This window comes from Botryllus schlosseri, chromosome 7 (assembly GCF_051294905.1).
Source record: "Botryllus schlosseri isolate E-star chromosome 7, Bs_hap1, whole genome shotgun sequence".
Classification (NCBI taxonomy): Eukaryota; Metazoa; Chordata; class Ascidiacea; order Stolidobranchia; family Styelidae; genus Botryllus; species Botryllus schlosseri.
In genome coordinates this window covers 1,467,113-1,493,767 of record NC_137242.1, presented here as the reverse complement: position 1 = coordinate 1,493,767, position 26,655 = coordinate 1,467,113, and the positions used below count along the sequence as shown (strand labels likewise).

Genomic DNA, 26,655 nt, shown 5'->3' with positions numbered 1-26,655 from the left:
TGCATCGTTGTGTAATGTCAAAAATCTATCAGGCGTACAGGATCCATCTTGATTTTAGATGCTTATCGTGTCATAAAAACCAAATACGTCCGATTGGGGTGGTGGCTACTGTAAACCTTGTTTTCGAGGTAATATTCCCCGCAATTATTGAAACCGTTTTTTCACTCTGATCAACATCAATGTAGTCATAGTCTAGCCTAGACTAGTGGAGAGATAGCGTGGTGAGATAGCGGTGGAGAGATAGCGTAGTGGTATAATCCGCAGCTGCAACACCAATGGGTTGTGGGTTCGAGTCCAACTGAGGTCGTCTCCAGAATTCCTGCTGGAGGAATAGGCTCCTTCTAGCCATCTCATCGACGTAAGCGGTGTCTTATGAGAAAAGCCGAAAAGTGGACGGATACGTAAGCAATATTGGCTTGATGTAGATGGCCATAGCGGTCGACAAACGCCATGAATACCACGAACAAATAAACCTTTAACACGTAATCATATATTTCCTCGCAAGTCCTCTTGAAAATTGTTGACAACTCAATTTCATCGTTTCAATACATCACAAGACCACGATACAATGAGAGGAAGGCGTCAATCGACTTGGAGTAGTCTTCGAAATCAGACACCCACCTGGCCTATAGGTGATGTAAAAAAGAAGACATGTACTCTGAATTAGAAGTAAAATAATATAATATAATATAATATAATATAATAGGAAAGGTGACAAAAACGTGGCACGTGTCGGAAGGCGAGATCGTTATGTCAGGTCGTGGTCCGATAACCTAAGGGTGTAACTAGTATTGATCCAGTATAGAGATTGTTTGTATTTAGACTTGAAAGTGGACATGTTCGATGACTGTCGGAGAGCCGACGAGCAACTGTTCCACACTGTAGGTCCGGCATATTTGATAAAGCGACAATATTTTTTGTCAACAATATGGTAGTTGAACGACTTGGACGCACGTGTGTCGTACTTGTGCACTTTTGATACCGAGGCAAAGAAGTACACTGTAAATTCTGAAGTGTTGCTCAACCCGGAATATTGAACACGAAACGTGATCCAAAAATTGAACGCCTAGAAGTGTTGCGAAGTGTTCAAATTTAAGGTGTTTACCTAAAAAGTGTTCAGTCTCAAAGTGGCTGGTTGACTAGTCACCGGAACGCAGGGCTCAAAGTAAAATCAGATTTTATTGATCCATGAATAAATGACGCTTATAATACCCAACCTGGGTGATTAAATACGTGCAAACATTGAAATTTCCAATAGCTGCTGTGACAGGGTTTCATAAATTCAGATCAGCAGTTGAAACCGTTCCCGGAAGAGTCGATGAAATCACGAACATCACAAATGATTAAGAGCAAACTTACTACAAATATCATGCAAATCGCTCAATGATGAAAATGAATGCATAGGGAATTAGGGATAGTGATAACAAAATATCATTTAGTATCCTGAACTTTCGTGACAGGGGCATAGAATCAAATTCATTGGTTACGTCCGTTAGCGGAAAACATGATCAACACAAATCATTACAACTTATTTAAAACTGTTCAAATTACGGCTTGTAAATTTCTAATTTTATTGTAAACAAACAAACAATGAATGTATCAGTATCACTACCACTACCACGATAAACAACCATAAGTATTTTTTCACTCTTAATGAAATTGGGCCTGCTAAAAATATCCTAGGGCTTGCATTAGAAGTATTTATATCAGCTTAATGCCAATCACTTTTGTTTAAATAACAAAGAAATCGTTTCTTTGAGTCCATACAAATTTTGCAGATTTACAGAAAAGATTTTGTTGTTATTTACCAGTCTGCTGCAAAATATGAAATATGGAAGTCATTAGGGCAGTGGTTCTTAAAAATTTTTGGACACGCTCCCATATGATAGCAAAACATTTCACACACTCCTTGTTGTCGTATAATAAAATTTAAAAAAGCAACCAGAACGCTAGAAGTCCCAAAGGATAGTTGGATGGCAGTGAGGGTAATGGTTGTTGATGAGAGAATATTCAAATATTAAATTCTGACCATACACAGAGAAATAACTACAAGCTGCCATGCATGCATGTGCGAAAAAGATTTTAGTTTACGGCGGCTTCACGTCGCTTCAAATGCTTTCTCCTGTTTGAGAACCACTCCTTTAGGGTATGACAATCCAATGCGTAGCAGCTCAAAACGTCAAGAATGTTTCTGAATACTCCATTTTCACTGAAGCAGTTTTATATTCTTGCCATCAGCTGCAATCCAGGCTCGGTCAATCTCTGATTCGTGGCGTGCCATGGCGTTTGTTTCTTTTCTACTGGTCGACTCCAAGTTGTGCTCCTTGAAAATGTGAATAAATTCTAAAGTTTTAAATATGTCAATGAAAATTCTAAATTTTATGCAGAAATAAATATAAAGATTTCACACACGCAGGTTACACAAGCTTAGGAAAGGCGCTCGGATAGCCTACATGTAAAATAGGGTGGAGTGAAAAAAAGAAAAATTTGAATTTCAAAAAGTGCCTTTGATATTTGGTCCCAAATCTCAAATGAATCACTTCTATCATAATTTCAGGTTTTTGCACCCTCTAGTGGCCGTGCAATTTCACCGAACGAGCCGAAAATAGCTGATTTTGCCATATCTCAATAACCGCTTATGCTAGAAAGCTAGTTTTGGGCTTAAAAGCTGCAGAAGCACCATGTTTCTATCTCACTCCCATAGAACTTTGTCTTAAAAATGTACAGAAAAAAAGTTATAAGCAAATTATTGATTTTTATAGCGCCATTAAAAATGTTGGTTAGTTTTACCAAGTTTGCAATGCCAATTTGCATGTTACAATTTGTTACATTGCTGCTTTAACAACAAAATCATGTTCGGCGGGATCTATCAATTAATTTCTATATGAACGTAGCACAATTATGATGAGGAAGAGAGAATGATTGAACTTTCATCATAGTACATCATCACAAACCTTAATGTCATGAACTTGGTGGAACGGGTATCTTCCTGTTCAACACTACAACAAACGATAGGCCTGGATTGTTCCAAAAGTGAATCAGTTACAGCAATTCAGCTATATAATTCATATATACCTCATAACTGTATGTTTTGTTGAAGATGATGATTTTCATGTCACTTGAGACATTGTTAAACTGTTTTATATATTATACATATTGTACAAGCTGCTGTACTCATCTTATGAATATTCTAGAACTTTGATAGTCAACCTCGAGTCTTCCAGTAAGAGTGATGATAACTCATTTTGAAAGTGTTCCGGTTTCTGGTGTATCTTGGAGTTGATCATATAATAACTCTTGTATATTGGTTTCAAAACTGACTCCACCATGTGCAGTGGTTCAGGCCGCTGGCTGTATGAACAGGTCACTGTAATACACTCTGCTATGTCTGTGAATTGAACTGTCATTGCCTAGTAAAAGTACATATTCAGAATTTCATCATGTTCGACTTACAGCAGATTGTGGTTTATCATATGTACAAGTAATTGAAGTAATGTTAACAAAAAAAGATCCAAGACTGTTGTTGCTTGCAAGAAGTTGCATATTGGAGAAACTTTTCAAGGTGTTGATGGTTTTCCTTCTGGAATACGCCCAACTAAAAGACAAGTGACTGAGGGTATGCTCAACTTTGATCACTTTAGTTGTGATCAAACAACTCTCTTTATCTGTCTACCAGAAGGAAAACCATCACCACCTAGAAAAGTTTCACCACTGTGCAACTTCTTGCAAGCAACAACAGTCTTGGATCTTTTTTTGTTAACATTACTTCAATTACTTGTACATATGATAAACCACAATCTGCTGTAAGTCGAACATGATGAAATTCTGAATCTGTACTTTTACTAGGCAATGACAGTTCAATTCACAGACATAGCAGAGTGTATTACAGTGACCTGTTCATACAGCCAGCGGCCTAAGACACTGCACATGGTGGAGTCAGTTTTGAAACCAATATACAAGAGTTATTATATGATCAACTCCAAGATACACCAGAAACCGGAACACTTTCAAAATGAGTTATCATCACTCTTACTGGAAGACTCGAGGTTGACTATCAAAGTTCTAGAATATTCCAAAGATGAGTACAGCAGCTTGTACAATATGTATAATATATAAAACAGTTCAACAATGTCTCGAGTGATATGAAAATCATCATCTTCAACAAAACATACAGTTATGAGGTATATATGAATTATATAGCTGAATTGCTGTAACTGATTCACTTTTAGAACAATCCAGGCCTATCGTTTGCTGTAGAGTTGAACAGGAAGGACTAAAATTAGCATAACGACTAATAAAAACATCTTGAATCAGGTCTGCGTTTTTTTCAATCCGGCCATTTTGACATTTACATTGACATTCAGACGCACAGGCAACAGTGAGAATGCAGAACTGTAACTCAAAATGACAGTTATAGCAGAACGTCGCAGGTCTATGTAAATTTGTATGGTCCACAAAAAAGAAAGATTACGGTACCTGTTTCAATAAGACATGCGCTTGGGTCTTGGATTATATTCGTTTGTCTCTCAATTTGGCTTTGAGATGACAGTTGACTTCATCAACCTCGTTTCGCTGAAAATGTAATTGATTGCAAACAAGATCCAACAATAAATGTAGTAGAATTGTTATCCCTATGGATTCGGTTTTCCATTATTATAATTGACATACGGTAGGCTTTACATATAACTTTGATTCCAAGATTTTATAGGTGCTTCGAATTGAGACGAGAAAATATACCAGACAAAGGACACATTGATTGTCTTTAGTACAAAAACTTTGTGACATCTTATCGAAGGTGTTGAATACTTTTCCTTCATTGCGGTAATTGTAACTGTTCTCAATCTTTCAAAATCCTTCATTCCTGATTAAATTTAACTAACAAAATTAATTGGAATTAGCACGACATGGGAAATGATCTCCATGTGATGTTCCAAGTATAGTTCAGTAAGCGGTAGTTTAAATACAAGTTACACCAGCTCTTCACATTCAACAACACCTCTGTTCAATGTACACAGATCAAGCCTCTCTTCAGCTCATATAGCATATATAGATAGTTTTTGAGAAAATTGGGACTGCAAAAACCAGCACATTACATAATCAATGCTGATATATGAAATGAATAAATAGACTTACATAATCACATGTTTCCATGGGTTCTTGAGGCAAAAGTATGTATCACAAAAGATGACTGCACCTGTACAAAATCCGTTCAGATGACTGCTCACGTCACTATCAACATTGTCTGTTAGCAGAGGCACGGTGAAACCAGGGTTCTTTTCGAAGAGTCGACATCAGTTGGATGAATTTGAGGATCAATCTAAGACTGTTGAAAAGAAAATACTTGTTTTAAAAATTTTCAATACAAGGGAACTATTCAATATTCGAACAGCTTCTTCGAGGTACAAAACTTCAATATAAAATTGAATAGTATATAATATAATAATATATAGTATAATCGTCAGCAACTAGTGGAGAACTCGAAAGAACGTTGTACATCAACAATATTATCACAAAATATGACATTACCAGCATTCAGTATTTACTTACGCAGATATCAGACTGGATGTATTGTATGTGACAAAAGGGTGTCTTTCATAGAACAATTAATTATTGTAATGGAAAGTTGCATGTGACCTTAACACCAATTTTACTCCAGCCCGAGTACCATACTTTCCTGGATTGTTAATCCTTTTAGTGAAATTTTACCAGCAAACATTCATAAAAATAACCGAATGCAGCTGAATCAAATTCATTATCTAAGGATATACCAGTTTACTTACGAAACATGGCGATGCTTACCAGTATTTCAAACAACAAATCTATTTCAAAAAAGTGCTATTTGCAATACATACTACCTGCACTTTAGGGCATTTTTCATATTCTTTCCATCAGCCGCAACCCAGGCTTGATGAGTCCCTGATTCGTGGCATGCCATGGCGGCTCTTTTTCTGTACTGGTCAAATCCAATTGCTGCTCCTAGAAAATACAATAAATACCAAAGGAAAATTGTAAATTTTATGCACAAGTAAATATAAATATTTCACACAGGTAATAGGTTACAGAAGCGCAGGAGAGGTGCTCAACCCCCCAGGTTGAGAACCACTGACCTAGTCCATTATAGTTCAGTAAGCAATAGTTAAAGTACAAGTTACACGAGCTCATTACTTTCAACTACATCTCTGTTCAGTGTTCAGAGTATACAGTTCACTGTACACTGTACAGTGTACACAGATGAAGCCTTTTTCAGCTCATATCGAATAGTCCGTAAGCTACTCTGCGAGATAGTTCGTGAGAAAAGTAGGACTGCAAAAACCAGCAAATTACATAATCAATGGTGATATATAAATTGAATAAATAGGCTTACATAATCACATGTATCCATGGGTTCTTGAGAAGGTCTGCATCGCATAAGATGACTGTGCTGGCACAAAACCCGTTACGAACGACTCCTCACGTCACTGTCAACATTGTCTGATAGCGCAGGTACGGTAGACCCAGGGTACTCTTTTTAAAGAGCAGACATCAGTTGGACGAATTTGAGGATCAATCCAAGACTATCGAAAAGAAAATATTTGTTGCGAAAATTCGCAATACAAATGAACTGCTCAGTAATCACGCAGATATCATACTGGATACAATTGTTATTTTCTGCAATAAGTTGTGCATGACTGAACGGTGTCTTTCATAGAATAATTAGGTAATGGAATGGAAAGTTGCACATGACGTTACCACCAATTTACTCTGGCACAGGTAGTATACTTCCTGGATTGTTAACAATTTTAGTGAAATTTTATCAGCAGACACTCATAAAAATCTTCATCACAAAGATAACCGAATGCAACAGAATCAAATTCATTCTCTACGGATATTCCAGTTCACTTACAAATCACCGCGATGCTTACCAGGATTCCATACAGCAAATGCATTTCAAAAAGGTGCCAATTTCAATACATACTACCTGCGACATAGAGTTTAGTTCAGTTACCATATCATAATATAAACTCAGAAAAGTCAAATTTGGAAATTGGGCGAAACCAATACTACCCCTTTTGATCCATGGTTTGTTGAAAAGATTGTTTGTTTTGCTGTGCTATTATTAGGGCGATTTTTTGGACTTGAAAAGAGAAATTTGACTAAAAAATCCAAATTCACACATATTTTGATGATGAAAAACTTAATTTTGACCCCATGTACTTAAATTAGGTGTTTCTCACATAATATTAGAATTGTATTACCGGTACTTATCTTCATTTCTGGATGGAGCTGTCTGTTCTTCCGAAGTAGTTTGACCTGAAAAAATCTTATAGCATGAAAACTGACAAATTTTTACATGAAAAAACCTTACTTTATCGAAATCTGGACCCGTGGAGAATTCTAGTATTAGTTACATCTCATATTATGGTAGAAATAATTAAAACTTTGGTGTAGTACAACGAAAGATACTTTCCTACATTTTCGGGTAGAAAGTGTCTGTCCTATTTAAGTAGCTTGGCAAGAATGAAGAAAGAACGTTCACCAGCGGCAGTTGTTGGCCGGCTACACTGAAGTTGTGAGTACACTGCCCTCTCACTCATTATGACAAGGTTGACTACATCACAATTTTTCATCATACGGTTTCTAATGGAAGAAACAATGCTCACGCAGTGTTGCGTTAGTTAGGATAGTGCAGTAGGCTACGTTGAGCATTTGTTTCATTTCACAGTCTATGATTCACAATTAGCAGACGATGGTCCGTCTACAACGGTAGGACTATAAAGTAGGCTGCAAGATGTAAATTATAAAATGATAAGTTCACCAACGGTGCAATCATCTATGATACAAATGAAATGCAAGTTTGCCAAAAACATTTTGATTTTGTAAACAATTTCGGCAATTTTTGACCTGACGGTACAATTTTGACAAAATTTTGACCTATTTTGACATGTCACAAAATCGCTTCAGTAAGCAGTACAGTGTAAAATTTGTACAGTTGAAAAACAATCAAAACCGTTGCATGACTGTCATACCGGTATTCAATTGCTGATATTGCAGTACTTGTCCACAATGGACCACAATATCGCCTACATAGCGTTATTTCAGTGTGGATGGAGAGAACATCCCTTTATCTATATATCAAAAAAGTTAGTTCGATAGCAGCTTCCCATCAGTACCTTCAACCTGGTCGCAGCCTGGTATATTATCAGATTCGAAGCTCGATCCTCCAGCAATAAGATCAGACGAATTATATACTACAAAACATCTAAAGAACATTCATATGAATAAGGGATATCAATAGCCTACTAAAACATCTAAAACAAACGACCTTACTGTGCACAATGGCAAAACGAGTTCATTTTATGACTATTCTCACATTACATATATTCAATAACATTTACCGCATTTCCATACCTTACAGTACATGGACGTTATGATCCTTTACGCCACCAGGTAGCAGGAACTGCTTTAATATATCCATTCTGCCAAGTCTTTTAGTGTACCCTACTCTCTGCTTGAAGCCTGACGAACCACCAATTCAAATTTGAAACTGAAACCGAGCGCGCTCTACCGTAACGAAGGTGGCGACCCCTCTGCGTCACAGGGAAATATGTATATTTTATTGTAATATTACCCCTAAACTTGATGGTTTGGTCAGTTGAATAACATTATTATACATATACCATGATTTTATGTGATCTCCAATCCCACCGATACTTTACGAATGTGAAATTGACGATAAATTACAAAGTATAAATTTTCTTGAAAATAAGCCGCATTGGCGAAGTGTTACATATAAACGGAGAAATACGCAGAAGCGTTGCGACGATAATGGCCCAATGCGTTTATATGCCCAAAAAGTGTGTCTGTACGCAGAAAAAAGTGTTATGAAGTGTTCAATACGACCTTGCGGATTTACAGTGTATTTAAATTCTTCGGGGTAGTGACCGGGTAGTGGCTATGATACGGAGGACCTGATGTTATGGTTTTTCCGGTAAATGTGCAGGATAATGTAAGAATTTTACAATTGACCAAGAATTGCTTTACGGGTCCGCTGAAATCACCTGTCGGGCCGAATGTGGCCCACGGGCCGTATGTTTGACACCCCTGCATATTCCATATACTATATGGCATGTCTCCGACTTATTCGCATTTCACAAGGACTATCTTCGCTCCGTTCGTGTTGTATAAAGCGTGTAAGAAAGGGGGCGCGCACATATCGGGGCGTTTCCCGATCCCCGTTTCAACAGGAAATCAACATCCCGTAATTAACGGATTCTTGTCTGTAATGTGAACTGCATGAACATGTTTTAATGCTACATGTAATATTACATCATGCGAATCCATGTAATATGCCGTAAAGAACAGGATATATCAGAAACATATCCAATTATATTCTCACATATTTTCTGCAACATAATCACTGTAGCATTTTAATATTTCATCTAAAAGAAACTTCATGCCACCTTAAGGCTAATTCGCGACGATAAATGCTTTGCCTAACTAACATTACGATTGCTTGTCAATTTCGTGCAGCGAGAGGCAGACTGATGTTTGATTTTATATAAGTGGAATGACAGTGCGACCACAGAGGTTTGAATTACATACTTGTGATAAATATATTTTCCATGTAAACTGTATTTTCCATATAAACTGTATATAACGGTTTCGCATTGACGTTTCCGCTTCTGCGAATAGTTACTGTTTGCTCAATTTTTCCATAAAACTTGGAACTCGGTGTGCAATTTTTGCCTTCTTTAAATTGATTGTCAATGTCTTCGCTTTGAGTGGCAACTACAGCGAAACCACAACTCCGTAGTCTGGTGGTTAAAATATGACTTATGAACATCAGCAATGACCATGCTCGACATTTTTTGTCTTGCGGCAGGAATATTTCATGCTAAACAACTTAGCATTTTCTGCAAATGTGCTGGATAGTACAATAATTTTTCAGTCAACCCATAATTTAGTCACGGGTCGGATGAAATCGTCTGCAGGCGGGCCGTATGTTTGACACCCTGTTCTATACCATATGGTATATAGTAAGCCCTATATATCTTCGACTTATTCGGAGCGTTAAGAAGGCGGGCGCGTTCATATTGGGGCGTTGCCCGATCCCTGTTTCAACAGGAAATCAACATCCCGCACTTTACGGATTCTTGTCTGTAATGTGAACTGCATGAACATGTTTTATTGCCACATCTAATATTACATCATGAGAAGCCAATATGCCAATATGCGAATATGTAGTCTGAAAAGAGATCCGCAAAGAACTGGATATATCAGAAATATATCCAATTATATTCTCACATATTCTATGCAACATAACCACCATTGCATTTTAATATCTCATCTAAAAGAAGCTTCATGTCTCTTTAGGGCCAATTCGCGATGATTAATGCTTTGCCTGACTAACATTACGATTTCTCGTCATTTTCGTGCAGAGAGACAGACTGATGTTCGACTCTATGTAATGAGTCTTTGTACGTATATGGCGATTGCGTTAAGAAATATATATATTCTCGGCTACATACCTCATCTGTACGTAAAACTATTCAGATCAAACTGACTAACTTAGTGAGCCTCAATGGGAAACCGACCAGAACATGCTGCTATATGTACCCTCCGGTCAGCCACGAGACTTATCAAATGAGACCCGCGCCGAGGAAAATATGAGTCCCTTCGTCGAAAAGCGAATTTGGAATCGTGCTCGTGTCACGAAAGGAGTTTCTCTTTTAGTTTCCTTTGGTACGGGTAAGCGATATGGGGAGCAACGACAACCTCAACCGCTCTACCGCGAACTTTTGAGCTTTGCAGACCAACCTTAATGTGACATCAAACAGACCTGCATGATATAATGATACGGGGACGAGTTTTATCAAAATACACCAACTAAGCCTGCGTCAACAACAGGAGTTCGTGAATCATCTAAAAATGGTACATTGAACGTTCTCTTGTACGGAATTTCATGCTGGCGACGTCATATTTTGTGACACGATTATTGATATACAATGTTCTTTACATTTCTATACTAGATGCTGACCATTAAGCCTAACCCTGACGAGAGTTGGAATAAAATATTCGGGTTCATTTCAATATGAATATACTATTCAATTGTATATTGAAGCTACGTACCGCCAAGAATCTCTTCTGATACATTGGTGGGCATATTTTTCATCAGGCCATATCATATAGTAACAACATTGATTGTCGCCTGCCACTGATTGGATATGGTACCGAAGACAGTTGGCTTGGAACCGACCAAAGCAACCACAGAAGATCGATCATTGCGCGATTAGAAATAAATGGTGCAGACGTGACGTACATTTAAGCGATAGGCGATGTCTAGTGCGTTAGGGACCTATAATTTAAGAATCACTGGCGTAACCGATGTCGTTGCCATGTGCTGATAAGCGGTTGGTGGGATTCCTTGCTTGAAACGATAAATATGACAAAATTATAAATTTGTTCGGCACGTAAGTTGGTAATAATTTCATATTTTCTGAAATTTTGGCACGCTGCATACAAAAAGTTGCCGACCCCTGGTGTAGGGTTACGATATTTTTGGTTCCGGAAAGGAGGACACTTGTTATAAATCATTATTGGACTGGAGAACTATTGATTAAAATTTTTCGGACGAAATACGAACAACAAATAGGTTGACAAATAGGTTGACTAAAAACGGGTCTTGTTTCAAGTCCAACTCCTGTAGGACGCGCTCGAATATCCACATCGCAGATTTCGTGTCAATTAGGGCGCTTCTGTCCAGTGGCCTTGCAGTCACAGCTTTAAAGGAGGCTTATTACAAAAAAGGTAGGCGTCCTAGGTAGGGATGGTGTTAACTTCCGAAAGGTTCAGGTTCACCATATTGCTAATTCTAAGCCTACATTTCAATGAAGTCATAGCCTACCGTTATAAACGGCACATTGTCTACTAATTGTGAATCATAAACAACCAAATGAAGCAAATAGAGGTTGACATGGCGTTATGCTGAACGTACCGCAATCCTAACTGAAGCAAAACGGTGTGGGCATTGGTTTTTATATCAAGGAGCGCACAATGAAAAATTGTGATGTAGAATACATTGTCAGAATGAAAGAACACGGTGTGTCAAAAGCAGTGTACGCACAACTTCAGTGCTGCCAGCCAACGACTTCCTTTTTTGAACGTTCTTTCTCCATTCCTGGCAAGCTACTTAGTAAGGACAGACACTTTCCCGAGAATGTAGGAAAGTGTCTTTCGTTGAACTACAACAAATTTTAATTATTTATACCATAACGCGTGATGTAACTACTGGAATTCTTCAAGGGTCCAGATCGTTCGTTAAAATAAAGTTTTTTTTTTCAGGCCAAACTACTTCGCAAGGACAGCCAGATCAAACACGAAATGAAGATAAGTAGTACAATTCTAACATTATGCGGGGAAAACACCTGATTTACCTATATGAGGTCAAAACTAAGTTTTTTAAGGTCAATAATGCAAAAATTGTGAATATTATGAAAAAATCTTCCCTTTTTAGGTAAAAAATCGCCCTAGTCATAAATTAACAGGAAATGGACGCGCAAACCGGTTTTCAGACCACCTACTCGGAAAAAGTACCATAGTTCTAGTCAACTCACCAGCGATCAGAGTTAGGTGAATAAATTTCCCGTATATGTCCTCTTTTTTCAATCCGTAAGTATCGGGGGGGGGTGGGGGGGGGCGAAAATTTGTGTCAAGCTTGAGAAGAGGGCGATTATTCGAAAAAGGTTGGGAACCTCTGCTGTATAAGAATGTACACGATACAGCGACGACTCGGGTCACATAATGTCACAGTGCTGAAGTACATATCGTCGTTTTAAACGTCGCCGAATGTATCAACTGGGACAATCAAATGATATAATAATACCATAAAATCAATATCCTCCGTCGCTTTGCCAACAATTTAGTGGATGGCTTGCAAGGGAATATAAGCTTACGCCTTAATGGTCTAGGCCAGACAGGACGATGTATTCGACGTCTGAGTATTGCTACGTTGATATTTAGCAGACATCGACAAATTCTTTATATAAATATCATTGATTGGTTGAATAAGCATCATTCGCTGACCATACCTACATGTAGTTTATTTCGTTCTTGATGTTGTGATTGCGCGTCAAGGTCACAGCAGGGAGTCGCTCAATATTCCAGCAAACATTTGTAACAAAGCAAGTGAACTTTTTGAGATTGTCAAGGTGAATCCTCGTTGAACGATGATTTTTTTATGCTGTCAGCGCCATGCATAGACTGGCCCGCAGTTGAAATGTAATAAATTTCAACCAAAGATGTTATAATGAATCCTAACAATGTGCCATCTAAAACAGTATAAAGTAAAAAGCTAAAAGGCGCGCAAACGTTAAATTCGAGGTTCACAGACAAATACCAAGACAATGAAGCTTGTGGATAATTTGAGTTATAGACTATTTCGACCATTCTATGACCCTGTTGCTATAATTTGACAAGTCTAAAAATATTCTCCCCAGTGATTAGTATCAGACCAAATCAAATGGCTACCATCTTTGATCCCATCCCCCAACACGCAATAGCGAACACAATTCGGTGTTAATTTATTCTGACTCGTATCCAAAGACACGTCCGACGAGACATACATTGATAAAAATAACGGCAAAGAAAGATATGAAGTGATCACTATTTATTAAGTGCCGAATAATACCAAACCGTGAATGGAATGCTCATCTATTGCGATCGTGACGTGATTTCGGTCCACGGACATGCTGCATGCAACACTCGAGGATGTGGATCAAAGTCAGGGTTAGCTTCGGAGTTATACAGTCACAAAACGCTCAAGTGTTGCGAGAAGTGATCAGTAACAAGGTATTTCTACTTTTTTGGAACACACAAATAGGTTTAGTTACTCATTAATACTTGAGTGGTTGTTTTCAAAATACTTCTGCACAATAGCTTTAAACGCAAAACTTCTTGCTCTATACGCACAACTCTTTGTAAAGTAAAAAGAAGTGTTTGAACTGGTTCACATTATTTTTGTGAGTGAAATTACCATAAAGAGTGCATAGTAGCTACTGTATCAGATATTTTTTCTGATAATTGCGAAAAATTTGTAGTCATTTTGCATTGTCATGAAGATGAATCCTCAAATTTTGAAATTCACCCACTCGATTTACTACAGAAGTGTGGGGCATCGACCAAATCCATATTTTAAAACAACTTATTTGAGTATTTCTCAGACCTTCCCTTTTCTGCTTCTACTTGGAGTAGCTGTGCACTGGAAATATATCTACTCGTAAATGAGTAGAAATTCATGTCATTACTTTCACTTCTACTTAAGCAGCAATGTTGAGTGCTTTGACCAGATCTGAGTGTCACATGCTCAAATGTCAGACCGTCATTTCAAAGTCTAACGTTAAGTAATGGATGGTCTCGCATTGGAGTGGCAGTGTGGGCGACGGAACTCATTTCGAGATATGGTGCACACGAATTCGAAAAATCCGTCAGCAAACGTAAATCATCGAGAGGCGGGTAAGTCCGATATTGCATGAGATGGATGACAACTAATTTCGGAAAATTTGCATCTTCTGCGTGACGTCGCAGCGGCACATCGGGCATTTTTGAAGTTTCGCGCTGCAGCCCTTGCACGAACACACGTGGCCGCACGGCAGGAAGATCACGTTGCTCTGGAAAGGAGATTTGGTTGTGGTTATAGTTCGAAATCTGGAACATTTTCAGCTTGTCTAAATTATAATAGATTTAAATTAGAATGGTACCCACACAGTTATCTCAAAATTAGAATAACTGATTTCGAAAAATCCAAGAAATCGAATTCAATTCTGAATGAGAAAAAAATTCAACAGAGATCAAGTTCATTCCATATCGAATCAAAGTTGAACCTCATAAGCACGAGAACAGCAAATGTCTGTTCGCTAAGCGTAATTCGTTCCGCAATATACAGTTACCCTGTAGTGTTTTTTCAGGAATACCAGAAATTACATTAAATTAATTCAGAGTATAAAAACATTGCACAAATTAGATTCGAATTTGATTACTGTTATTTCGTTTCATTAGTCTAATTCGACAACAGGAATTATCTAGAGCTGTGGTTCTCGACCGCTGATCCCTGGCAAGTTAACGTGCAAAATATCTCAATTCCAAAATGAAAGAAGTTGTGAAGAAGCTTGCCCGTAAATTGATGAAATGAAACATCATATTTTCTCCACGGTGTCGTAATAGAGGGGGTGATTATGATCATCTACTCGGGCGTACGTCACATAGGTGCAAATGTATTCCGAAACTGTTTAAAAGTGGCAGACAGCTTGTTTCGGAGAAGTTATGTTACAAGGCTAATAAGATGTTCCAGATAATTTCGCTACATTGCGAAAATGCAATCAAACGATCATTTTGCAGTAAAATAGAGGCTATTTAAAAAGCCACCGGACAGCCACAATCGTAAGGGTATTTAACAGGACTTCGCGAGCTCACCTTGGCAGAAACTTGTACTGAATATCTAATATAGAACAGACCGCAGTCAATGCAGATTCCAATATTACATTTGGGTTGCATAAATTTGTCGTTATTAAATTTGGTGTAAATTTTGATTTGTAAAGGTTCAAAAAGCTTGAGAACCACTGATCTGGAGGTTCAAGTGTGGTTGCGTCTACTATTTCAAAGTACTTGCACCACATACTCCATTGCTTGTGAGGTTTAACTACTTCACTTTAACAAGTGAAATTTTCGTGAGAAACGGGGTGAGATAAACACTACATCACTACTTGACCCAAGGCATTTTAGAAACCCTCACTTTTGTAGACTTTAACAAAATAAATACCGTAGCTTGAAAAAAGTGACTTAGTGAAAATATAATTTTCGGCGGTCTCACATGGGCTTTCGGGAAATGGGAAACTACCTCAAACTTACACTAGGGAATTAATAAAGTGATCTATTTACATATTGTTCGAGCACGGTCGTGATTGGCAGGGATAGTTGAGCTTCTTGCTTGCAAGTCATTGTGTCATAGATAACAGAGAGATGCAGCTAAACGATCATATAGCTATTTTTTATTCAAATAAGGAGAATAGAACAATACTAGAAATTGTTTCTAGTATGTTTTTAAACCATTCCTTTGCATTTTTACGCAATATTTGATAAAAGTTCCGGTAAAAATTGGCATGAAAGATAGAGAAAAGTTGCAAAAGTTGCACTATACAATCCCTCCAAGCAGCTTAAAACACCATAATACATGAATTCTAACTATCTAGGAAGCAGATAGAAGCTGCAAAAAAACTTGCGCTCGTGAGTAGTTAGTATGATCGGTCGTGATTCGCCATTGGTTCTTATGGGTGCGGCGGTGAGGTGCCTGAAAACTCGTGGTGGTGATGGCACCCTTTTACACCCCCTCTCGGCGGTGAGGTGCCATGTGTTCTTATGGATGCGGTGATGATGGCACCCTTTCGGGTATAGGCTGCGGTGGTGAGGTGCCGCGAAAACTCGTGGTGGTGATGACACCCTTTTACACCCCCTCTCGGCGGTGAGGTGCCATGTGTTCTTATGGATGCGGTGATGATGGTACCCTTTCTGGTATAGGCTGCGGCGATGATGTGCCTACGGATTCTTGTGTCGTAGTGAACTAACGTTGTGGGTATAGGCTGCGGTGATGATGTGCCCACGGATTCTTGTGTCGTAGTGAACTAACGTTGTGGATATAGGCCGCGGCGATGATGTGGCTGTCGTGTATTATTACACGGTTTCTACTGATTCGCCATGTGTTCTTATGGGTGCGGTCGTGATGCGCACTTTCAACCATCTCTCGCGCGGTGTTGAATATGTACGAGTCACCAACAATAACCGCACAAACGGAAACGTGGCTTGTTGTGAGGATTAAGCAGCGCGACCTATATTTCGAATGACCTGCGCGCTGAATTATTTCCCGGCCAACCGCGTGCTACTATCGATTATTGCACTAGACCAGTCAGTGTGAAATAGTTTGATCGTAAATTATGATATATGATGTCGTAGTTTAGTCGTGTCAAATGACCGATCGTGTTCTCTTTCCTCGCTATTGATTGCTAGCTGAATAATACTTTCGGCTTATTCGCTGTTTCGCGCCTACAGAATAGTCTGCTGTTCACAGTCGCAACAAGAATCACAAGTATACACATTTACACATTCGTTTATTACTCTGAAATCAAACTCTTCACAAAAACACGTACAATCGTATCATTCACTTTTTTTATCATCGCCAAAATTATCCAAGTATTCCTCGGTTGAAAACCCTTGAGCTCTTTTTATCAAGAATGCGATAGCATGATCTCCACACACATCTGAAGTTTTACTCTGTAACTGTTTCCCAGTCACTGAAAATTCATCCGGCTCCAGGAATTCGATTATCTGAGGTTTTAGTGGTCCGAAGCCTAGCGAATCATGAAAATGAGTATCGTCATCTCTGTATATAGACACCCAGTGAGATCCAGGCAAACTCGATTCGTCGTAATTAATGGTGATAGCGAATTTTCCGCTAGTTGGTTTCTTCGGTAACTGATCTACTGGATAAGTTCGGCGATTCGAATATCGACAATAACCGCGTTCGCATACTAACACTCTAAAAAGGTGTGAAATATTTGTAAAAATCCTACGACCACTCACAAGATAACACATCAGAATAGTCATCTCTCGTGGTTTGGTGTTACAAAGGTAGGAATTATAAGTAATATTTTGGACGACAATGATATATCGTTATTCTTATGGACGCGGCGACATGATAACGTTACAGGTATAGGTTGTGGTGGTGATTCGCCATGTGTTCTTATGCGTGCGCTCGCACGTCGTACTTTCAAGTATAGGTATCTCTCGCATGTCGTATTGGAAACTCGTGTTGGCTCGCTCACGCGGCGAAATTTTAGTAATCAGTTTGTCACAGAACTTGATTTCGCTGGTAAGATTTAACAAGTAACGAATAACAGACCGCGGTAACTTGAATAGCGACAAATTGTCACTTATTTCCGCTCTAACCCTAATCCTCTGTGAAGTGAACGCTTATTCAAAAGGTGTGATATAATTTTAAAATCCAACGACCACTCACCGGATAATGCTTCAGACATATAGCAATCCCTCATACCCGCTCACAGGGTAATATTTCAGTAATAAGTTTGTCACAGAGCCGTCGCAGACGGTGATTCGAAAACCAACAATTTGTCACTCGCCCGCGATCGCTATATGTTTCACGCCTCCAGAATAGTGGCTGACTCTAGTTGCGTGATAAGATCCATGAAAATATTCAATCAATGTGTTAGTTTATCAACTTGAAATGAAACTCACTACACAAATCAAGTCGATTCGTATCTGAATGTTTTAAATCGGTACAACTCTAATCCTTTGACAAATCCCTTAACGCGTTTTTGGTGAATCGAACGTAACCCGAATATTACTGACGCCGACTTTCAGCCGCATCGAATTATTCGCACATTCCGCGTCACTGTTTTCGCACTTATAGAATCAATACCAACTATAACTCTTCAAGAATCAAGAATCACAAGTATGTGCATTACACAGTTATTGTCTTTATTAACTTGAAATCAAACACTTAACAAAAACACACAACTAATCATTTGGCAACTCTAGCATTACCAAAAAATTCCAGTATTGTTGATTGAAAATCCTTGAGTCATTATTATCAAAAATGTTATAGTACCGCATCGGGATCCATTCGCGGGATGTACTAAAGGTAAATCCAAATAATCCACATTCGCGGGATGTACTAAAGGTAAATCCAAATAATCCACATTCGTGGGATGTACTAAAGGTAAATCCAAATAATCCAGAATGAAATATTTGGACTTTGACATAGTGTGAATTGAAATAGGATTGACAAACACGACTACCAACTTTGATCCAGCCACATTTCAAGATCATACTTTGAAACAAGTAATGTAACATTACAACTCTATTCACGATCCCGCTTTCCATTTGTCAAAGAAATATTTTAACATCTTACCATACTCAAAAGAATTATTCACAACATTACCAATTGTTAAAAATCTAGTTTTCACTTACTTGATTATATCACTGCAACTCATAAATTTGAATTAATTCATCCTGGTTGTATTCGTATGCTCGGTCTTTTTTATTCAATTGTAAAGGTTGTTACTATTCTGAAGACAAAGTATTTACTAATCGGTGCATATACGATTTGACTTGGACATATTATATTTTGAGTATACGAGATTTGAATGTCTGAACAATAACTGAGAAATAATTTATCACAATTAAATCCGTAATATTACAGCGTAAAAGATATTGGAATGTCAGCAACTCTGCAAGGTCATAGTTACTACCACTAATTTACCCGACCAACTCGTCATGATCATTCCTGAAATCAACACAAACGTGACCACTGACTTGAGTTAACCACAAAACAGCATCAAGTTTTAAATCCACTTGTAGCTTACGGCTTATTTGAATGCGGGTTATGTTTTGTTGTAATTGAGTGTACGGAAATAGTATTACGTCTCGACATATCACCATGTCGGAATTTGTGGCAGAGAATTGAAACATATGCACTTTACAGAGTGTGAAAATATCACTTTGAGTATCGAGTACCGTTCGAAGCAAGCGATCAATTCTTAATCATTTCAGTAACTCCCCATTGTGTGTGCTAAATGTAAAATATCGCGAGGTTATACACTCTAAGACTTTGATTATTACAAAAGTAAATTGTGATATGTTTGTTAGATGCATCCAATTCAACTAGAAGTGTCTAGTGCCCAACACTCGTAATATCAAAAAAGTACTCGCTACACTGTTATTTGCTAAACGTGTTTTGCATTGTTGTTCATTTGTAGTATTGAATGAAATTGTTCTTGAACCCTCAAATAATAATTCCCGACATGAAACCAAGCCGCTGAAAGTCGTTACCATCACGAAGATACAATGTGTACGATGTTTGTCAAATGTGTCCTACCTGGCCAACAGAAAACAATTTTCACTAGCTTGGTAATGAAACCGAAGTCTCCATTCGATATATTGTTTGCGTCAAATACTTTACAACGAACACATTTGCGTGGTTGAGCTTTACATCATCAGACTGTCATCTGTACATCAAGAATACATCAGACTTGTAACTGGATCGTTTACCTAACCGAGTTGATATTTTTGTCATTTAGTGATTGCTGAACATACCACTTCGAAATACTGCGTTGATCTTAATTTCCATCATCGTGATAAGTGAAGTACATTTGTTTTGAATTCATAACAATAGGCTTTTCTACGACATGATAAATTATTGACAAGTTCTGCTTAGAAGATTGGTTGCATATCACGAAAAATAATATACCACACATATTATTACTGTTACTCCATTCATCGGTATTTTTTCCGTTGTCGATTTTCAAACGAGTAAAATTTATTACTTGAGTTGCTCTGCTTAATGTAAATGTAAACTCGCCCATCTTTCAACAACAAACAATGTTAAAATAGTATACAATCAAACACAACAAGTTTTACGATACTAATTATTATCCCACATAACCCATTTCTTACTGAAGACATATGAAATATATTCATGTTACACGAAAATATTCGCTCATGCTACAAACCTGTACAATGATTGGTGGTGCTTTCAAACTGTTTCGATACCTCAAGAACTTTATTGTCTGAACGGTTGTTCATGTATCGTAATAATCAAGTAGTTAAACATAGAACTGGTATTAACAGAAACACCAGAGTTGTTTACACAAAAGTTTGTATGTGTACAGTATACGAATACCATTTGTAAGTCCAGCACAATTGTGGTATCCATACGAGTTTAGTTAACACAATTTACGACACCGAGGTCGCGTCATCTTTCGTAAGACAACAAACCAAGGCTTCAGGATATGTCCATGTCATAGCAATAAATCAGCTACTCCAACAACAGAGTGCATATGTTTCTAGTTACGGTGCTTACATCTTACACACAAATCAATCTACTTTGCTAACGAAAAGTGGTGAGTCATCATATGGTTGTCCTCACAACTAAAACATACTATCATACAAAATGGTCGTTATAGTTTGCACACCAACGATACATCGTACAAGTAACAAGTCTCGAGAATCCAGTTATTCAAAAAACGTGAAAGTATTTCTATACCAAGTCGTTATGTTGACGAAAGCGTATATTGTAAGATCATGATCGATTTACATTCGTTGGTCACAAAATGTCACTACTCTAAATAATTATTTTTCACTCAAACACAAACGCATACTTGTCACCATTCGTTTTCATCAAGCACGAGTTCAAGAAACTTACTTACTACGATATGAATTTTTATTTTTATGTTGTGTAAATAGGTAATAATTAATTCAAGTAACACTATATCAACATCATCGAGTTGTGCTAATAGATTTACATGTGGTCTTGTGGTTTTCGTCGGGACATACAGCACGAACTAACTGTAGACTCCTCTCTGTTGTACAGCTACTCGGTAATCGAAATGCATTAACATGTAAACAACGATCTTGTTTCGTCACACCAAAAATATGTTCACTGTCGCGATACTCCGCACAAGACGTGCATAGCCTTTTCACACTCGTAATAGTATACCAACGTCAAGCGATAACGTTTAACAACACCAACGACACTAAACCCACGACGTTTACCTATGTAAAATTACCACTTTCACTTGTCAGTCCATCGTTTACCTGACTAAACATATTATTTTCCTTTGGAGATCTGACGTTTACCCAGAGTAAGAAACCATTTTCACTTGTAAATATTTTTTTTTTCCTCGGCTAACAAACCTTTTTTTCACTTGTAAATATTTTTTTTCCTCGGCTAACAAACCTTTTTCACTTGGAAATATATTTTTTCTCTGGTTAACAAACCTTTTTCACTTGGAAATATATTTTTTCTCTGGTTAACAAACCTTTTTCACTTGGAAATATATTTTTTCTCTGGTTAACAAACCTTTTTTACTTGGAAATCTATTTTTTCTCTGGGTAACAAACCTTTTTCACTTGGAAATATATTTTTTCTCTAGGTAACAAACCTTTTTCCCCGGGTAACAAACCTTTTTCCCTGAGCAACAAACCATTTTCACTTGGTGGTCCGTCGTTTACCCGAGTAAAAATATCATTTTCCTTTGGGGATCTGGCGTTTACCCAGTGTAACAATACATCAATACATTTTCTCTTGGTCATCTAGCTTTTCCTAGAGTAACAAAACCATTTTCATTTTGAAATCTGACAAACACACCTGACAATTTGATATTTTTGTATATTGTTACAACGGATAGCGACAAAATATACACCAACAACAACTCCAATACATTTGTGTAATCGCATATTCACTTGTGCTGATGCAACCCATCAAAATCATCGGTTACCCACATGCAATGTGCTGTTGTACATCGACGTTTATGTTTTTGGAAAATTGGACAATAGGCTTCGATAGTTCTGTGATGTCCGGGTTCGTGCTTTGGATTCTCCAGAGTCAAAATGTCTGAATAAAACACCTCCTTGACGATGGTTGGTATGTGGATAACGGTGTTCGGAAAACGGTTGGATTTATGTCACCCATCGCGATAACAATTCCAGGTCGAGTTTTCCCCCGCGTGTTTACTATATTGTGTCTTTATTGGTCATGTATGTCTCGACATTCAGTTTGAAATCGGAAACCCTGATAAAGTATGTAACCGGATCCGGATATCAACTCTGAATCGATAAACCAATGAACAATATTCAAAGTAAACATGTTACACCCTGTGTTTCCACGAAAAATACCATCCATACATACGTCGCGCTTGTTTGCCCACATCAGTATACGCGTAAATGGAGGTGTGTGACATTGCATGCAATGTGTTGGTATACAAACATCGATCCACAGACATTATCATAGCCGGTAGTTTTGATGTAGATCGAATGTCATCACACCCGATAACAATGTCATACCAATAAGCCACATTGCAATGACTCTGAATCCGCGCTATTACATCGATATTTCGACACCGTTCACTGATTTATTCGATGGTGTTATCGTGTTGTAACATTACAAGATAGTCATGACCCTATCTGTAGACGGACCACCCAGACCAATTGGATACATCGGTCAATATCCATCGTGTTGTCGACACCGAAGTTTTCTGCTGAGACTGCAGCGTTTGACCAAGGTGAACTATCGAATCACGGGTGCTCGAAATGATTGCGATCAGTCTTTCACTAAATCACGATGCATGGATGTCACTACTCCCACATAACGACTCCAGATAAATATCGTGAACAGTGATTCTGCAAATCTCGGACTGATACTGTGATCCAATAAGGTATGTTTCTGTGGAATGAAGACTGCAATCGTACACCACAATAGAACACTACCTCGCGATTTCACACGCAATCATAAAACACATCATCGTAAGGGTCCAGTTCGTCCTGTCACATTTCGAAACGGTCGTCGCCACAAGAGATCGGGTTGGTCTCGTCATATCGGTATCATTTTGAAACGACATCGTCACAAGTCTATTGACGTCGATTCTGTTGGTCATGTCAATCCGTTTCACAATCCACCGTTTTTCAACTCCCCACACCATAGTGTTACGACACAGACAAGAAGCGTCGGTGGAAATAATAAAACACGGAAAGCACACTTTGGTGTTATTTGACATGGATTTTACACCCGACGAACCTTACATTCGAGCGATGCATTGGAATGACGCTTGTATTATTGACGTAGAAGGAACAGAAATGTATCGATTTATTGGTTTCGTACATATCCAACAAAAACCAGGGTATGTGATTGTGCGTGGTTCGCATATTCGACTGTGAACGCTCTATTGGTATATGCTGTATAGTTCACTTTCACCGTCGTGCGAATAACCCATGTTACGGTTCGATGTTTGTGTGTCTGTATGTCACGCTTCAGATTGACTCAGAGTCATTGCAATGTGGCTTATTGGTATGACATTGTTATCGGGTGTGATGACATTCGATCTACATCAAAACTACCGGCTATGATAATGTCTGTGGATCGATGTTTGTATACCAACACATTGCATGCAATGTCACACACCTCCATTTACGCGTATACTGATGTGGGCAAACAAGCGCGACGTATGTATGGATGGTATTTTTCGTGGAAACACAGGGTGTAACATGTTTACTTTGAATATTGTTCATTGGTTTATCGATTCAGAGTTGATATCCGGATCCGGTTACATACTTTATCAGGGTTTCCGATTTCAAACTGAATGTCGAGACATACATGACCAATAAAGACACAATATAGTAAACACGCGGGGGAAAACTCGACCTGGAATTGTTATCGCGATGGGTGACATAAATCCAACCGTTTTCCGAACACCGTTATCCACATACCAACCATCGTCAAGGAGGTGTTTTATTCAGACATTTTGACTCTGGAGAATCCAAAGCACGAACCCGGACATCACAGAACTATCGAAGCCTATTGTCCAATTTTCCAAAAACATAAACGTCGATGTACAACAGCACATTGCATGTGGGTAACCGATGATTTTGATGGGTTGCATCAGCACAAGTGAATATGCGATTACACAAATGTATTGGAGTTGTTGTTGGTGTATATTTTGTCGCTATCCGTTGTAACAATATACAAAAATATCAAATTGTCAGGTGTGTTTGTCAGATTTCAAAATGAAAATGGTTTTGTTACTCTAGGAAAAGCTAGATGACCAAGAGAAAATGTATTGATGTATTGTTACACTGGGTAAACGCCAGATCCCCAAAGGAAAATGATATTTTTACTCGGGTGAACGACGGACCACCAAGTGAAAATGGTTTGTTGCTCAGGGAAAAAGGTTTGTTACCCGGGGAAAAAGGTTTGTTACCTAGAGAAAAAATATATTTCCAAGTGAAAAAGGTTTGTTACCCAGAGAAAAAATAGATTTCCAAGTAAAAAAGGTTTGTTAACCAGAGAAAAAATATATTTCCAAGTGAAAAAGGTTTGTTAACCAGAGAAAAAATATATTTCCAAGTGAAAAAGGTTTGTTAACCAGAGAAAAAATATATTTCCAAGTGAAAAAGGTTTGTTAGCCGAGGAAAAAAAATATTTACAAGTGAAAAAAAGGTTTGTTAGCCGAGGAAAAAAAAAATATTTACAAGTGAAAATGGTTTCTTACTCTGGGTAAACGTCAGATCTCCAAAGGAAAATAATATGTTTAGTCAGGTAAACGATGGACTGACAAGTGAAAGTGGTAATTTTACATAGGTAAACGTCGTGGGTTTAGTGTCGTTGGTGTTGTTAAACGTTATCGCTTGACGTTGGTATACTATTACGAGTGTGAAAAGGCTATGCACGTCTTGTGCGGAGTATCGCGACAGTGAACATATTTTTGGTGTGACGAAACAAGATCGTTGTTTACATGTTAATGCATTTCGATTACCGAGTAGCTGTACAACAGAGAGGAGTCTACAGTTAGTTCGTGCTGTATGTCCCGACGAAAACCACAAGACCACATGTAAATCTATTAGCACAACTCGATGATGTTGATATAGTGTTACTTGAATTAATTATTACCTATTTACACAACATAAAAATAAAAATTCATATCGTAGTAAGTAAGTTTCTTGAACTCGTGCTTGATGAAAACGAATGGTGACAAGTATGCGTTTGTGTTTGAGTGAAAAATAATTATTTAGAGTAGTGACATTTTGTGACCAACGAATGTAAATCGATCATGATCTTACAATATACGCTTTCGTCAACATAACGACTTGGTATAGAAATACTTTCACGTTTTTTGAATAACTGGATTCTCGAGACTTGTTACTTGTACGATGTATCGTTGGTGTGCAAACTATAACGACCATTTTGTATGATAGTATGTTTTAGTTGTGAGGACAACCATATGATGACTCACCACTTTTCGTTAGCAAAGTAGATTGATTTGTGTGTAAGATGTAAGCACCGTAACTAGAAACATATGCACTCTGTTGTTGGAGTAGCTGATTTATTGCTATGACATGGACATATCCTGAAGCCTTGGTTTGTTGTCTTACGAAAGATGACGCGACCTCGGTGTCGTAAATTGTGTTAACTAAACTCGTATGGATACCACAATTGTGCTGGACTTACAAATGGTATTCGTATACTGTACACATACAAACTTTTGTGTAAACAACTCTGGTGTTTCTGTTAATACCAGTTCTATGTTTAACTACTTGATTATTACGATACATGAACAACCGTTCAGACAATAAAGTTCTTGAGGTATCGAAACAGTTTGAAAGCACCACCAATCATTGTACAGGTTTGTAGCATGAGCGAATATTTTCGTGTAACATGAATATATTTCATATGTCTTCAGTAAGAAATGGGTTATGTGGGATAATAATTAGTATCGTAAAACTTGTTGTGTTTGATTGTATACTATTTTAACATTGTTTGTTGTTGAAAGATGGGCGAGTTTACATTTACATTAAGCAGAGCAACTCAAGTAATAAATTTTACTCGTTTGAAAATCGACAACGGAAAAAATACCGATGAATGGAGTAACAGTAATAATATGTGTGGTATATTATTTTTCGTGATATGCAACCAATCTTCTAAGCAGAACTTGTCAATAATTTATCATGTCGTAGAAAAGCCTATTGTTATGAATTCAAAACAAATGTACTTCACTTATCACGATGATGGAAATTAAGATCAACGCAGTATTTCGAAGTGGTATGTTCAGCAATCACTAA

The 26,655-nt window shown here is 37.9% G+C and overlaps 1 long non-coding RNA gene across 6 annotated transcripts; it reads right to left on the bottom strand.

Annotated features, from left to right (window-relative positions):
• Positions 1-1,160: 1,160 nt before the first annotated feature.
• On the bottom strand, positions 1,161-8,901 carry LOC145443164 (uncharacterized). Of its 6 annotated transcripts, XR_013916319.1 has the most exons (6): positions 8,389-8,901; positions 7,236-7,290; positions 5,856-6,554; positions 5,134-5,323; positions 4,477-4,572; positions 1,161-2,323 (listed from the first exon to the last, which is right to left on the bottom strand). It is a non-coding gene; the product is annotated as an uncharacterized LOC145443164 (long non-coding RNA). The 6 variants fall into 6 exon arrangements; XR_013916321.1 differs by having other exon boundaries at positions 5,856-6,303; positions 6,365-8,901; XR_013916320.1 differs by having other exon boundaries at positions 5,856-5,976; positions 6,365-8,901.
• Between the last annotated feature and the right edge of the window lie 17,754 nt (positions 8,902-26,655).